Raw genomic sequence first — 12,442 nt, forward strand, 5'->3', positions numbered from 1 at the left:
TTAATAAATGATTGATGTTTACCAGATGTCATTTAACATGGTTGATGTGTGAATGGCATAGAACACAAGATCCATGAACACATTCCTTCAATAAACACAAAAGACACGTGTTGCAGCACAGTATTTGATTTGAGCTCAGTGTCAGTCATTTCTGTCGATTGTCTCTTTTCCCCTGCTGTGAGTAGAGCCCAACCAGTTAGGTTCAGCTGAACCAGAACCAGAAGGAGGAGGAGACTCAGGGGTGACAGTGTGGTGTTGTTGTGCAAATGTGTTTGCAGGCTCCCATGTGTCATCCCAGGTTTTGCCACTGCAAAGTATCAGAACACAACAAGTTGTTATCAGACAGTGCAAACTTTAAGATCATGTTTAAACAAAGCAAAACAAAACACTCAAATGAATGGATTTCATTCATGATTAAGAGTGTTTTCATTTACAGACATTCAGTTTGTTGAAGTGGCTCAATGTAACTGAAGAGGAAATTGAAAAAGTCCACTTTTTGGGGTCAGGGTCAAAGGTCGGTTATGTGGTCTAATAAGGAGCTATGACATGAACACTTGAAGAAACAGAGTGAGTTTCAACATTTGAGTATTCTGTATTCTTGATGAGATTGAAAGAAAAACACCTTGGCCTGTAACACACAGACACATGACTTTTGTGCATTGTTTTTTTATTATGCTCTGCGTAAAAAAAAAGAAAAACACTAGAAAAGGTTTGAGGCTGTTTCAGAAAGCAGGAAACTCTGAGCCTAACAGCTAAAATACATGGGAAATGGATGTGGGACGTGTACATATGCAGGATGCAATGGGTTTGTTTGACCTGCTACAGTCAGTGGCCTGTGGTTGCTGCCAGCTTCAATGTGTGCATGTTGAGTTGAGCTAAGTCATAATGAAGTTTGTTCTGAAGGTTTTAGAAGCTTGGCTACTTCACTTGCCTTCTGGTACAATGAGGTATTTATCTTCATCATTTGAAACAGATTGTACTTGTTTTCTACACTGTTTGATGTCGGAGGGCTGCATAGCTGCACGTCGAGAAGAAAAAGACATGAGCTGTGGAAACATTCAGTAGGGTCGTGGCTCCAAAAGCCATGTAACACTTTCAATTAGATACTGTATAATCGGGCATGCTGCAGCAGCCATGTCACACCACATGCACCCCATGTATTTTCTCTCTCTCAAGTTGTCGGATTCAGGACTGAAACTCTGAGTTGGTTGAACCTGACGGAATTCATGTTCATGGTTGTTACGTCCCCGTTACAGCCCACGTGACAATGGTAAACAAAAAAAGCCTTCAGAAATGGATCTCTGATACTACCATTCTAATGCATGTATATGCAGATTGAGAAGATTTCTCTGTAAATAAAACAGTTACATTGGTCAAAAGTATCAATAACTTCACAATAAAGTTTGATTCTGTGTTCCATTAGTTAATCATGGAACATACTTACATTTCCTTGAATCAAGATTTGCTATTCACAGTCTATTTAAGAGAGTCATTGTTTCTTCTTCACTCAGAAATATTAACATATAGGCTTATCACAAATATGATTTGGATTGTATTTTTTCTTCATTTTATAAATTCTTTTCTGGCGAACAGTGGGAACATTTACATCCTGAGTGAAAGAAACAAATAGTTAGTAACGCTTCACACCCATTTAGAATTTTAAAACTGAGATCTTACATTATATACACAATAAACATTGTAGTGGAACTTATAAAAAAAAGCACATGCATTATGCTGAGTTGAGAAATATAATCAAGAGATGGAATCAATGTTTTTATGGACTGAATCAATCAGGAAACAGCTTATGTGATACACAGAGAAACCAATGGTTTGTTGAAGAAAACCTGCCGGCCATCAGGTTCTGTTCACAGAGTCATGTAGTTTAAGGTAACTCTCCTTCTGGAAATGGAAATGGAGTTCCCTAAAATTCCCACTGCTATTCCTAAGTCTTCTCCTCTTCCTCATCTTTCTTACTGCTTCTTCCTGCCCTGTTATCCTTCATGTATTCTAATATCGCTGCTGACACTGCTCTCATCCTCACTGCAAAATGCTGCTGGAATAGGTTCCTACAACCTATCTACCCCAGGCACTACACCTCTTTTCCCCACAATTGTGAGGATAGCTCTCAGCTACCATGGGCTCACCAAGTTCAAACAGGAGGTGCAGCAAATACATGAGACATGTGCTACTTTTGTTATGGTCCTACAAACATGCTGCAACACTTTCTTGGACTCTTCATGAAACAGTAGTGGAGATAGAACAATTGTGTATGAAGTCTTAGCACATAGAGCAAGGCAACCAGCACACTTTCACTTCTTCTTTCCCCTACACACACACAGATAAGGAACAATCATTTGAGCTGTTCATACAACCACTGGATAGTTGTATCTTTGAAAGGCAAGAATGACTCACTGAGACAAACAAGAAACCAAATGAAGAATATAGAAAATGAACATGCTATAAAATCTTACCTCATGTATCCTTCTCCCAGAAATTGAGCCAAACTGGAATATTTTCTGTCTACTACATTTTCGACAACCTAATATGAGGAAAAGAGAAGAAAAGTTTATGAAGCCATGAATGCAATGCTTTGTAGCTTCATCAAATATCAAAGTACTGACTTTTTAGTCAAGAAGTGGATTTATGTTAGGTGATCTGTATTCTGTTTTGTCCTTTGTTTTCGCCACACTGCAAGATGAACCGCACTGGGTTTTCATAGGACTGAAGTCACATTGTCAAAACTCTTCATAAACTTAATGTTTACTGTTTTCATAACTGTTAAAACATATTCAAAACACTTAGAGTTCTTGAATTTCTGCACTAACCATGTTGAAATATATATATGTAGAAAATATCTTAGTATAAATGAATCCAAGATAAAATGAAATAATCATTCCAAACAGCTGCCAAATCCAGGAGAGAGGAAGGACTAGCGTCACATTCCTGTACAGTATAAATCATTATACTACACGTGTTGCTTTGTTGTGTAATTATTATAGTTGCAGCCCTGGAATTTCATCAACTTGTTTTTGCTTTCAAAAGTACTGTAAATGACTTGACACAGAGATATAGACAAAGGAAATGGAAGCAAATGAAATAATATTCTTAACGTGTAACAAATAGTTAGTTGATCCTACGTGTCAAAAACTGAGATCATACATTATATACACAATAAACATTGTAGTGTACTTGTACATGCATTATGCTGGGCTTTTGCTGGACAATGAATGCGCTTCCATGCCAATTCTTTGATGGACTGAATCAATGAGGAAACGGCTTATGTGATACACAGAGAAAGTAAAACATTTGTTTTCCTTTGCTTGGTGCGTACCTTTACTCAATTTCTGCTAGTTGTTACAATGTGTTACGTGTGACAGTGTGTGTTTTCTGGCTGAGAATTGTTGCCAGTGTTTTGGTCCAACAAGCTGATTTTGACGCATGAAATGTTTTGCTGGTTTGAGAGGTGAGATTAACTGTTTGGACAAGATGCATTTTGGTAATGCGACTGCATGTGGCTTCACTACTGATCACTGCAAGTTAGCAAAGACAAGTCAGAAATCAACATTAATCATGTCTCTGGTTAATGTTAATGTAAACTGTGGCCGCTTCAGAGTGCCAACCAACACTCAGGTCATTAAATATAGAAGAATAGAATATTGTGTACTGGATCCTGATTCAATGACCCGAATGAAGCCTGGCTTTTCCAACCAATAATTGCCCAAAGTCAAATGAGTCTGGGAGCCCATTTATTAATGCATGTGTAACCCAGGTTACTAGGCCCTTATTAGAAGTCCACTTACCAGTTAATTGGTCAGATCAATAAATTAAGAAATTCATATTATTTTATGTGACGGACAAATAGAGTTTGATTTAAAATAATCTTACACCAAATGAATAAATATGATTTATGATTTAAATCCAAAATATGTCAATAAATATATTAAAAAAAAATATATATATATATATATATATACATAATGTTTGTTTATATCTGCTTAAAAGGAATATTTTGTTCATTTCAAGTGTGTCGAATGTGCCTTTCTCAAAGTGTACAATATACGGGTGACATGAGGAGTTCACGTCACGTGACGCAGCGTAACCAATCACACGCTGTCAGGATGTACGTGCACTTGTGTTTTCATTCTCTCACTCTCTCTCTGCCGAACTGTCGTCAGGGTGGCTACATGCTAGTCTTTTGCTGCAGATGTTATTGTTTTATGTGAGAGAGTCAGATATTCAAGCGTCTGAGTTTCATCCTCAGTGCAGAGAGCGAAGCCTTTTGCCGTGGGTTGATTAGCAAATAGAAAATAATACTTATCTTTGTTTTTGTTGTTGGTCCTTGATGTTCTTCGTCAAAAAAAATGTTAAAACAAATGTGTGTGTGTTACCTGGACTTCTTCATGGAGGGTCCAGGTTCCTCCTTCAGCCAGTCTCTTCTCTTTGTCGCCGATTCCCTCCCGACCCCCACTCCCCACACAAAACATTATATTACCGGGCCAACACAATTTGTCATTAAACACAACATATAGACACACACGCTATAACCAGCCAATACATACCAATACATGGTCAATCACATATTTACAATCATCAACACAAATAAGTTAGTTAAAAATATGTGAGCAATGGAGGACATGCCAGATGCCTCTACTTGCACCCATACACAATGATCCACATTTGTGCATAATAAATAAATAAATAAATACACATACACAATAAATAGTTCATATAAAAACATGTCGCAGTATGTATTGGCTGGTTTTACACATTCAGAACACAGTACACTGGCTGGTGATAACTGTAGTATGTCTGCAGTACACCAGCCTGGAGGCATGTTTGTGGCTGTGAGATGTAGATGTGGTCGAGCAGTGTCTGCTTTTCCGTCGTTGCCGTTGTTATTAGTTGGGTAAAGCCTCTGGACTGAAACACCTCTCTGATGGATTTCTTGCCTCCTGAAAGTAGGTCCTCGTTAAAGTCCCCACAAACAATGACAGGCTGGTGATTCATCATGTCCAAACTGTCCAAGAGGCTTTGCAAGTTTGGCAGGAACTTGGCCAGACTGTAATTTGGAGGCTTGTACACAGTCGCGATTAACGCTTTGACTGGTCCCTCAACTTTGACGACAACAAATTCCAGATCTGTGACGTTTTGGATGTATCGACGGGCCTCAGCCCGAAGATTATTCCGACAGTACACTGCGACCCCACCTCCATCCTTTGTAGCCATGTCTGTGTAGTGTGTGTACGACGTGTGTCTGTTACGCATGAACACGTTGTACCCGTCCAAGTGTAACGTCTGGGGCACAACGGATCCGGACAAATGTGTTTCTGTCACACACAAAACATCAGCGAGCCTGAGTTCATGATGGGCTCTGATGTCGTCCATGTGACAGGTCAGTCCTTCTGTGTTGTGGTGGATGACCGTGAAAATGGTTTGCTCTGCCAATGGGACGCGGTGCAAGAGTGGCATTACACCGTGGAATGAAGCTCTGCTCATACCCTCGAGTGCAGACGTGATGTGAGGATTGTGAAAGAAATTCTGGAGTCATCAGTGTTCAGTGAATCATCTCTTTACTTCATGCATAAAGGAGAGACCCTGTCACCAAGAAGGTCTGAATGTTCTCTCTCGTTTCTCAAGAAGGCTCTACCATTTATACAGAAACATCAAAGTAAAACAAAAGCAGACACAAGAAATAACGTTTATGACCCCATTAGATGTTACCTAATGTTTACGACGACTAACAGATACCATTATGTGGAACCCTTACGTTGACCCTTCCTTATCATACACTTTCCCCAGCCTCCATTCACAGCTTGACTGTTCGTAGATAGTTATCTTAACCACTACAGGAAACAGAGGAAAGACTGGTTATTTCCCACAGGATCTGCATAGATTTTACTTTCCTCAAAGTCGGTGACGTTCAGTCCTTGAAGCGATGTGGTCCGACTCTGGGCCACATAGGCCATTCCGGGCTCAAACACGCGCTTCAGACTTACCACCGCCGACTGTAGGGTCATGCCTTGCACTTTGTGGGCTGTGCATGCAAAGGCTAGCTTCATTGGGAACTGTCGTCGCACCATTCTTTTGTGACTAATTTTTTCCTCCCATTTTTCAATGTAGGCCAGATTGTCAGATGGCCCCAGGATCTTTTTCCGGAATCTCTGACCCGCCGAAGGATTATCCAGTTGGAGTCCAAGCAGCGTCACGGTCGTCTTTCCGTGCGATCCGGGTCTGGTCACAATGTGTGCGATCGTTCCAAACGTCCCATTGACAAGTCCATCTTCGACGTCGAGATTTCTCGTGACCATGACGCGCACTCCCGCAGCAGCTTGCAAGATGTCAGGCAGGTCTCTGCTGCGCATAGGCCTGCATGCATCCAGTCCGGGGATTTTTTTTGTAGTTATCTGCCGGAATGTTAACGATGTCTCGGTGGAAGGCAGCGACTGTGGCGGCATTGTGGGCGTCCACCTCTTTGTTCGTCGCAAAAATGTGCAGCGCTTGAGGTGGACAATCACTGACGTCAGTGGCGACTGTGGCGAGCAAGGTTCCGTCTTCACTGGCGAGTGGCTCCGTCTTTGGCTTCACCCTAATCCTGTTGAGCAGTTGTGCGAACGCGAGGATGTCTTTCTGGCGCATGATCTCTGTGAGATTGACCATCTGGAAGTAATCTTTCCAGAGATCCAACACAGTCTCCTCATACACGCACAGTGGTTTGGCTTTACCGGGGGGTGGCAACTGGTAAAAGTCTCCCACTGCCAGAATAGACATCCCTCCAAATGGTTTCCTGTTGCCTTTGATCTGCTGGAGTCTCCAGTGGACGTAGGCAAACAGCTCCTTTGAAACCATCGAGATTTCGTCGATGACGAGAATCTCTGCGTTCGCCAGCGTTGCTCTCACCTCGTCCAGTGCATTCCCAAGGCCCTGGTATGGCGGCTTCAGGTTCCTTGGCAGCTTCAGGATGGCGTGCAAGGTTTTACCCAAGATGTTGAACGCCGCCGTGCCAGTGAATGCTGTGAGCAACACAGTGGGCTGGGACATGTCGGCGAGGTTGCGGATTTTGGGCAGCTGGCGCAGGATTTTGGTGGCTTCCTGGTGTATTGACTTGATGAGGTGGGATTTGCCACAGCCAGCTCCGCCAGAGACGAGGTAGAAAAACTGCAGCGGGTCTTACCTCGTATTTCTCTGGCACACCAGACATCCACACTTCCTCTGCCTCTGGTGACATGTTCTTCAACCGGCTCATCGGGTGACTCATTTTCAGAGCATTGTCATCAGTCTGGACAAAGACAATATTCCGGGTGCATTTCTTTAAAGGCAAGCAGCATGTCCGTGCCACGGCCTCTTGAGAGCTGACCTCTCGGTGTTTGGAGTAGGCCTGCATGATCAGCTTCATCTCGTCGCGCTCGTTGACGTTCCTCTTCTTCACGTCACTGACGACTGACTTGAGGTGCTCGGTCATCTCATGCTCAGATTGTCAGATCAAACACAGCATCCAAGTATTGCTAATGAGTGAGATTGCATTTCTCATGCAGCTCCGTCAAGGTGCGAATGAAGCATTGGGATCACACAGCAGGTTCCTCAGTGGCTTCAGTTTGTCCCGGGCCTCTCTCGGGTTTTTTCACAAGTGCGGCCTTCTTTTTGACAGCACTTTTGGCTTCGTTTCCACGCCTGCTCTGCTCCTCATGGTCATCCTTTCCACCGTCATTGTCATCGTCTTTGTCGTCCTCTTCGTCGGGGTTGGGGGTGTCGTATGTCAGAATGGTTTTGTCCATGGGCAATTTAGGGAACCCGAATCTGCACTCCACATTGCCCTTCTTGCACGACTTGGAGTGGTTTCTGCTGTGCACTTGCACCTCAGAAACAATTTTGTGCAGCTCGGGGTCCGTGTCTGGGTCGGGCTTCTCACACGATATGTACCGGTCGACGAATCGGTACACATCCTCGTCCATGCATTCTCCCAACACTGGTGCGTCTTTGATCCAAACCAGCATGTGAATGTGTGGGCTTCCTCGGGCTTGAAACTCCACACGATAGAAGTAATCCTTCACTTAACCGATGGGTTGAGCAGGAGACATGGTCAGGCTCGTCATGAGCGCATCCACTCTCTTCTCAAACATCTGCATGACAGTGACAGGATTACTCCGGAGAATGTCACACTTGGCGTTCCAGTCCAGCTCAGAAAAATGCACACCTTCACCCTGTTGAGCTTTGATCCCCTCTATGACTTCAGGCCATCTCATTTCGGCAGCTGAAAACGTGAGGAAGAATGTTGGCTTGCCCAACTGTCTGGCCATAGCGTGGAGGTCCTTCAGCGTTTTGTTCCAATAAGCTGGAGTTCCTCTCAGGGGCTGCATGAAGCGCGTCACGTCCTGATTTTGGATCAATTTTTCCACCTCATTTTTGTCCTGCAGCATGCGGTTGGAAATCCTGCGACCATCTTTTGACTTGGTCTTGCCTTTGCGCATTTGGATGGACATGCTGCTGTTAGCCAAATGAGTTTCCGTGACAAACTGGGCAAAGAAAAGGTAAGACTGGTCGCCTGCGAATCTGAAGTCGGCAGAAAAGAGTCTTACGTTAAAATAAATACTTGGTGACAATTTGATCGCTCTAATTTCGTCCAATGTGTTTTGTCCTGTTTGGAACTGCACAGGAAATGCCATGGATTCTAATTTGGGTATGGTAAAAATGCCTACGGGTCTGTTGCCTTGGGCGGGGGCAATACTAAATATCCCACTACCGTAGGAGAGTATTTCCTGTGCCATGTCAGGGGGCATCGTGGAGACTTTCAAAGGTTGCACTCTCGTCGATATTGATCTCATGATATTCAGAGTGTGTCTCCTTCAGTGTTGCTAGTCCAGCTAGCACATTCTTCATGTTGACCGTGTAGAAGTGTTGATGACCTTTGTACCTGATGTGTCTCTTCAGCTTGACCTGCAGCAGCTGGGCTTCAGGGTTGGGTCTTGGGAGACAGTTGACGGTTGTTTCCACCTCTGACGGCACACACACGACAGCACCGCGTACTGCTCTTTGCTGACCTTTGGGCAAGGCAACAATCTTCGCAAAAGGCAGGATTTTTGCAATCAACTGCCTTTCAAGCACATTCAGATCAGCTAGCTCGGGGGGGATGGGTGCTAACTCCAGCTTGTTGGCCACGGCCATGGATGGCATCTGTCTTCTCGTCAGGTGTCCGTCACAAGTCGGGCAGATCCACTCCTGCAGTCTCTCCTCTGGAACGGTGCAAGGCGCTGAGCATTCGCCGCCACACACGTGAACATACTTACCCGTCAAGCAAGCAGATGCCACAGGTGTTTTTCACATACAGTGCAACATTGGATCTGTTGCACTGCTTGACTTGATTGGGAAAGAGGAGTCGATGGCAGACTGTGCAGACACGTGTGGGTCCCTGGTGAATGGTTTCACGGAATGCAAATATCGCCGCTTCCATCACAGGGTCGACAACAGGCTTTGGCGTTTTCTGCTGGCGGTGTCTGAAGAGCTTGTATTTTGCGTTTATTTTCATTGCACGCTGCAACCTGTAATTTGAAAGGTTGCATTCGAAGCCAACTTGTTTCTTCTGTGTTGGGCACAGCTCCGTTTATGGTGCAGTCTGAAGTCTGGGTCACTGTGATATCTCGTGTGAACAGTTGTCATCTTTTTGAGCCTGTATTTCTGGTCACGTGCATACCTTCTTGTGTTGTATGCTTTCTTGCTCTCGCTGACATCCGGATTAGTTTTGTATCTCTGGGCCATGTGTTTTTTGTGTCTACTCTGAAAATCAGGATCTCTGTATCTCAGAGCTATGTATTTTTTTAGTCTGCTCTGAAAATCAGGATCTGTTTTGTATCTTCTTGCCATTCTTTCTTTCTTTTTGTCTTGAACATGAGGATTGGCATAATACCTCTTGTATGACAACAGTCTCTGTTTGTGGTAGTGACGGTCTTCCACATACTTGGTTTTCATAGCTTGCTTTTTTTTTACTCGAAATTCTGGGCAGGTGGCATATTTGCGATTAGCGGACTGTGTGTTTTGTGACGGAAACGGAAGACAACGTAAGTTGTGTTATTAGCATCCGTGGCACTAGATCATGCCATTAGCCACGTATATTTGGCTAAATGTTATTGTGAGCTTACACATTACTGAACTCCCGTGTCCCTGTCTCTTCTAAAGCAAAACTTGGACAGATGAGAGCCGTGTATTCTGCCTTGTGTCCGGAGTGTGTGTGTGTGTGTGTGATGCTTGAGCCTCTGGTGAGTCAACTTATTTGAATGTTAGTCTGATGAAGTTGAAATGTGCATCTGCTAATATTAATATGGATTAATGAGGCATTCATTTCATGTATGTTGTGTTTAAAAAGATATAAAAATGTTTTATATTACAGTGTTTTACTTACATTACCCCCACTCTGTGTGTTTTCTCTGAGAGTGAGCGGCGATAAAAGAAAATGTTTTATGTTAATATAGAGAAATGTGTTCAGTTCATTTAGAGAAGTTAAAAATAATTATGAGGAAACAATGTTACAATGTACATATATGAATCGTGTTTATATGCATTTATTTACATTTAAAAGTATATTTTATTTATATGAATATTACAGTAATCCTCTCTGGGTCTTTTTCCTTTGTATGGATTCCTGGGTTGAGAGCTGCATGAAAACTTCTTCTTCTTCTGCTGGGATTCCTCCCATTTTGTAAAGGTAGACGGGAACCTCAGTAGTCGTGGCGAGCTACCCAAAACAGAGACTGTGATTTGTTCTGTGGCTGGATTTATTGCCAACTGTTGTTAACATCTCATGTGTCGCTGACAATTTAAATTACTTTGGTCTATTTTTTTATTTTTTTTGTTTTGTTCTTTAAATCAACACAATATAATACCTTTAAAACGCACCTGTTGGTTGTGTGAATTCTTTATTCTGTCACTCAATGCATATTGCTAATACTCCTTTCTCCCATAGCGATCTAGACTTCTGGTTCCTGGCCCATGAGGTAATTAGTGCACCGATAGAATAAACATATCTGTATCTCCCAGTCTTTATCATCAACAGTTATAGCTGAGGTGGGTTACACATGCAAAACAAAACTTACCCTTTTTCTTCTTAAGCCCCTCCTTTTTTAACTGGGAGTCATTTCCTCTCTTCCTCTTCTTCATTGCTGCAACAGTGGTAGAGGTAGAACAAGAAGAAGAAGAGAGACGGACAAGGGACAAGGTTCAGGACAAATACAGTCTCCTCGGTGTGGTCACGTTGCTCCATGGTGAGGCTGCTGTGCTGCTCCTCGTCCTGGCTGTGGCCCATACCCTCGACGGGGCTGTCACCCTGCTCCATGGTGGGGTTATCAGGCTCTGCTGATGGGTCAGTGTTGGGCTGCTGTTCTGTTGAGGTCATTCAAATATATTTTTCAATTTTTCTCAAATATATGTTTCAAACAAAGGCATTCTGAACAAAAAATCTTGCTCTTACCCTTAGTCAAAAGAAATTCATAAGCCCTCCTTATCTTCTCCAAGAAGTTTTTGGTGGTAGATGTGAGGGGCAAATGGGTTATTATGTCAGCTACCCACTTGTTAGAGGCCTTCTTGTCTTTTTTCCCATAAATAAAATGGGCTTGTAGCCTATGGCCTCAAGTTTTCGCACCTGAAAGAAAGTAACCAGTTGGCACACATTAGTTAAACCCACAGCATGATTGGACACTTTAGTACTGTAGCAAGCATTTAATGGCAGTTAATGGAGTACAGTGGAAGAAAAGGAGCCGCAACTTGTTTGATTTAGATCAAATGAATAAAAATGAGCCTTTTCACTTACTGCAATACGGGCTGAATCAATAATGCGGCCAACATTCCGGTTTGGGACGATACCTTGACCCCACTTGCTGTCCAATGATGCTGTCTTTTCCTTCAACTTCTTCTTCATTGACAGGCTCACATAACACATGCTGCAAGTTTTGAGGCTTGCAGCATTGAGTGTCTGGCAAGATGGACAGGGCCTGAACTTTGGACGTGTCATGACACACACTGATATAAACAAAAACAAGACAGATAACAAGATATTTTTTTACAGACAAGAACTTAATACTGACAGAAAGATACACAAACAGCAACAGAAAGACTGACAAGTACAACACAGCACGGGCAGGATAACAAGACAGACAGACGTGGCTCTAAAAAGTGCCGTTGGTTTGCGTTTTAGAAACGATGCTTCAAGGAGGGACAAATGGAAGAAGACAATTGAAGGACCTGTTGGAGAGAAAACACTTTGAACCAACTATTCAGAATTGAATATACTTAAGACTACCAACATACTGACCGTTCACACTAGTCATTTCAATTCAATTCAATTCAAATGGGCTTCATAGGCATGCAGGTTTAAATAACAATGAATCACTACTCTCCATTTATGATATGCTGGACTGCTAAGTTATAAAGCAATTATGTATAGCCTATATTCTATTCT

General features: G+C 42.9%; 1 long non-coding RNA gene across 1 annotated transcript; it reads right to left on the reverse strand.

The window, feature by feature from the left end:
* Nucleotides 1-70: 70 nt before the first annotated feature.
* Nucleotides 71-11,182, reverse strand: LOC122762344. Its single transcript, XR_006358703.1, has 3 exons — nucleotides 11,082-11,182; nucleotides 2,472-2,539; nucleotides 71-307 (listed from the first exon to the last, which is right to left on the reverse strand). It is a non-coding gene; the product is annotated as an uncharacterized LOC122762344 (long non-coding RNA).
* Between the last annotated feature and the right edge of the window lie 1,260 nt (nucleotides 11,183-12,442).

This window comes from Solea senegalensis, unplaced genomic scaffold (assembly GCF_019176455.1).
Source record: "Solea senegalensis isolate Sse05_10M unplaced genomic scaffold, IFAPA_SoseM_1 scf7180000015566, whole genome shotgun sequence".
Lineage (NCBI taxonomy): Eukaryota > Metazoa > Chordata > Actinopteri > Pleuronectiformes > Soleidae > Solea > Solea senegalensis.